The 4,097-nt window shown below is 51.2% G+C and overlaps 1 long non-coding RNA gene across 1 annotated transcript; it reads right to left on the bottom strand.

Moving 5' to 3' along the window:
* Positions 1 to 361: 361 nt before the first annotated feature.
* LOC125330138 lies at positions 362 to 3,430 on the bottom strand. Its single transcript, XR_007205377.1, has 2 exons — positions 3,073 to 3,430; positions 362 to 796 (listed from the first exon to the last, which is right to left on the bottom strand). It is a non-coding gene; the product is annotated as an uncharacterized LOC125330138 (long non-coding RNA).
* Between the last annotated feature and the right edge of the window lie 667 nt (positions 3,431 to 4,097).

Raw genomic sequence — 4,097 nt, 5'->3', positions numbered from 1 at the left:
GGCAGTGCCCAAGGCCAGGCTGGACATTGGGGCTGGGAGCAGTGGGACAGTGGGAGGTGTCCCTGCCCATGGCAGGGGTGGCACTGGGTGGGCTTTGAGGTCCCTTCCAACCCAAACCAGGCTGGGATTCTCTGGAATTAAGTGGGTTTGGGTGGGAACGCCTTCACCTTGGTTTTCGCAGGATTTAATCCCTCTGTGCAATGAAGGTTATTCTGGGTGTGGCCAATACAGAATTGTCCTGCCTCAGCTCCGGCCCCTCGCCCCGGCTCCAGCCCTCCTGACTTCCCACAGCAAAATTCCAACCACTCCGGGGTCACTCCATGCCCCGATTTTGAACACAAGGTGCACAGGCACATGGGAATACATGCAAGGAAAGGAAAAGTGTATTTAGTTAAAGTGATTCCAGTCATTCCCAGAGCACATGATTTTTTCAAATGACAAAGATTCCCCTTTAGAAAGTTATGAAGTTTCACTTCATCTTCAAAGTTGCATAAAGCATCAAGAGAAGGAAAAGGTTTTAAGCAAATCTCCAACTGAATTAAATTAAATTAAACTGAATGAAAATAAATCTGAGGTCAATCAAGTTTTTGCGCTGAGCTGATGGGTGAGAAGAGAAGGAACTGAGAGCAGTACCAGGAACCAGCCCCTGTGCCCCAAACCCTGCAGCAGCAGCAGGAGAAGCCCTGAGCTCTGCTGGAGAGCAGGGAGCACATGCCCGGGGTGCCCATGGCTGCTCCCACACAGCTCCTGGCTCCAGACATTCCAGGGAGAGCCCAGGCTGTGCCCAGCACAGTCCCTGCCTGTTGCAGTGGGGATCCTGCAACACGCATATATCAAACCAGGAGTCCCGTGGAAAGGAAATATATACGGACAGACAGATTCTTGCTAGCTGTTTCAGAGATGTTTATTTCTCCAGCCGCATGGCCGGGGCTCTGCTGAGGAACTGTTCCAGTCACGGGACCAAGGGTCCTTCTGCCCGCGCAGGGAACACAAACCAACCAATGGGAACGAGGCTGAGCAGGGACAGGGAAGCCCCGTGTCTGTGCCCTCAGGGCCCCTCTCCCAGGGCTACACGGCAGGGGAGGAGACCCCAACACCTCACCCGTTTTATTTTAATAAAAGGAGAATGAAAACAACTGGATAAACATAACAAGAACCGTTTCAAGACAAAACAAGCCACCCTCCTGAGTCTTTAAATGTCCAAACAGATTCTCTGGAACATCTTAGGGCTGACAGAAGGGAGACAGAACTCTGAGCATGCTTTGTGGGGAAACTGAGGCAGGAGAGGGTTTAACTTCTTCCCTCCCCCTTTTCATCCCCCACTCGGCATTGGAAAGGGATTTTTGGGGAAACAATTGGCAAAAGCATGGTTTTGTGAGGGAAACCATGGATGAAAAAACGGATTGGGAATACACTGGGGGTAATAGGACATAGGGTAAAAGGGAAAGGTGGGATTAGGAAAGGGAAACTGTAGGGGGGGCTTACAATGGAGATACTGTCTAACATGACTACGATTTTTTGCATATATACTGCCTTTTACAGGAACACCATCAGGCCCAGTGACCTGCGATGCTTGTAACCCTTTTCTCCCTAGTACAATATTAAATTCCACCACCTCTCCATCTCCCAAGCTTGGGATGCATTTTTCAGGGTTATTCTTTTTAATAGCAGTTCTATGCACGAATATGTCTTGCTGGTTGTCACACCTTGTTATAAAACCATAATTTTGCTTAACATTATACCATTTTACTATCCCTAAGATCTTAGTTACTATGATCTTTTCGTTTTTCCGAGTGGCTGCTGTTTTCTGTCTCGCTGCGTCTTTGCTCTCTCCTTCGGTCGCTCCCGTGTTGGAATTCTCGGGGCTGCTGGTGCCTGCGCGCTCTTCCCGGGGTCGCGTTCGGGGCTGCGCGGGCCGGGCCGGGCCGCGCCGCTCAGTTCTCCGTGCGTCGCCTCCTCTGGTCGCAGCTTCGCTGCCGCTGCCGGGCGCTGCACCCACGTCTCGGCCGGGCCCCCGAGCGACGACTCCCCCGCGCCCCGCTCCAGCGCGCGTCTCGGCTGGGCGCGGCTCCGTTCCACCGCCACCGCCGCCAGCCGCTGCCCGCGCGCCGCCCCTCTCGGTCGGGCGTTCCCGGGGCTCGCTCCACCACGCGCTGCACGGGGCCATTCGGGCACCGCCGGGTCCCGCCGCTCCCGCCGCGCCTCGCTCCGCCACCGACACTGCGGCTCGCGTGGCTCCGCCCGCACGCGGGAACTGCCTCGCTGCTGCTCTCAGAGCGCTCGGTGCACGTGGCCTGGGCCGCACGGTCCCTGCGCCAGGCTTCCCTTCGCCAGGCTTCCCTTCGCCAGGACACAGCTGACATTGCTCAACAGTCTCGGTAACTAAGTAATATTCACGAAAATATTCTTCCATCGGCATATATTTTGACTCCAGTATTAACTGTGTCCAAACGGTTTTCCAAAAGCCCTTGGTAAGAATTAAATCCCAAGAAACATAGAAAAAGTTCTTAAACAACCATGCCAGGAAGTGTTTCAGTTCTTTTTGAGCTTGAATCAAGCTAAAATTCACAAATCGTTGTTCAAGAATCATTTTAAGTTTAAGATAAATGTCCATATGCGGCTCTGAGAGCCAAGAGTCTTCCCACGGTTCCTCCATAGTTTAGATACGGAATAGCAAAGCAAAACCAAGAAGAGGAATCCAAAGTTTCCAGGGTTTACTCACACAAATCAGTCGCTTAGGGATCGGGGATCGTTCTGCTCTCAATTCTCCACCATTTGTTGCAGTGGTGATCCTGCAACACGCATATATCAAACCAGGAGTCCCGTGGAAAGGAAATATATACGGACAGACAGATTCTTGATAGCTGTTTCAGAGATGTTTATTTCTCCAGCCGCATGGCCGGGGCTCTGCCGAGGAACTGTTCCAGTCACGGGACCAAGGGTCCTTCTGCCCGCACAGGGAACACAAACCAACCAATGGGAACGAGGCTGAGCAGGGGCAGGGAAGCCCCGTGTCTGTGCCCTCAGGGCCCCTCTCCCAGGGCTCCATGGCAGGGGAGGAGACCCCAACACCTGCCCAGCCAGGGAGAGCAACCCAACAGCAGCACGGGAGAGTCCCGGCAATCCAGGCTGGAATTCCCAAAAGCAAAGGCAAAGCAAGAGTGGTTTGGTTTTCCGTGTCCTCGTCCACAACCATGTCCAGTTCCAAGTTCCTTTTTGACCCTCAGGGTTTATGCAAACTGCAGGAAGCAAAGGGAGGGATCATTGTGCTCGGCCCCTCTATCAACCACACATTTTGATTTTGCTTTTCACAAGCAAAAGTCACATTTTAGCGTTTGATTCTCTTCATGCTCTGTGCTGGCAAAGAGAAATCTGGGGAGTTACTGGTGATAAGTTTCCCTATCCTAAAAAACCCCAACACTCCCCCCCAATAAAAACAACCACACACAAAAAGAGAAAATGCATGTTATAAATAAAGTATGTAATTCGTGCTATTATGTATAAAACTGAAATGTAATCAGACCATGCAGAGACAGAGTTTCAAAACCCCTCCACCAACCTGACTGAGAGGAAAATTTCACAACACTAAAGGAAGTTCTTTAAGCACAGACATAACAAAGAGGTGAGAACTCCACCCCAGGTGGGGTTGGATCTTATCACCGGGACATTAACACCATGATGACTGGATCACCACCTTCTGATGTCTACATCTCATCTGATAAGGAATCGGAGTTTCGGGAACTAAACTGTTCCAGGAACCAAACTGTTCCAGGAACCAGAGATGGCCCATTCATCATCTAAGATGGACCATTCATCACCCAGGATGGACAATTCATCAGAACCAGGAAAGGCTTTGTGCAGCCCAACTCCGGGACAAGAAAACATCATGAATATGCTAAATTGTGAGAAGAATAGAATTAATTCGGACTCTGCCCAAAAACTGTATAAAAAGGAACCAGCCGGAAGCAGCATCTCTGAACTTGGGAGCTCTGGTGTGACAGAGGTCAGATCCATGCATGTTCACCCAGCTCCGACCCCAGGCTCAGAGCTGCTTTTCTCGATCATGGCTTTTGAGACCGATATTTCGGTCGCGTAAT

This window comes from Corvus hawaiiensis, chromosome 9 (assembly GCF_020740725.1).
Source record: "Corvus hawaiiensis isolate bCorHaw1 chromosome 9, bCorHaw1.pri.cur, whole genome shotgun sequence".
In the NCBI taxonomy this organism is placed as follows: domain Eukaryota; kingdom Metazoa; phylum Chordata; class Aves; order Passeriformes; family Corvidae; genus Corvus; species Corvus hawaiiensis.
Note: the sequence above shows the minus strand (reverse complement) of the source record. Positions and strands in the feature narration are given on the sequence as shown.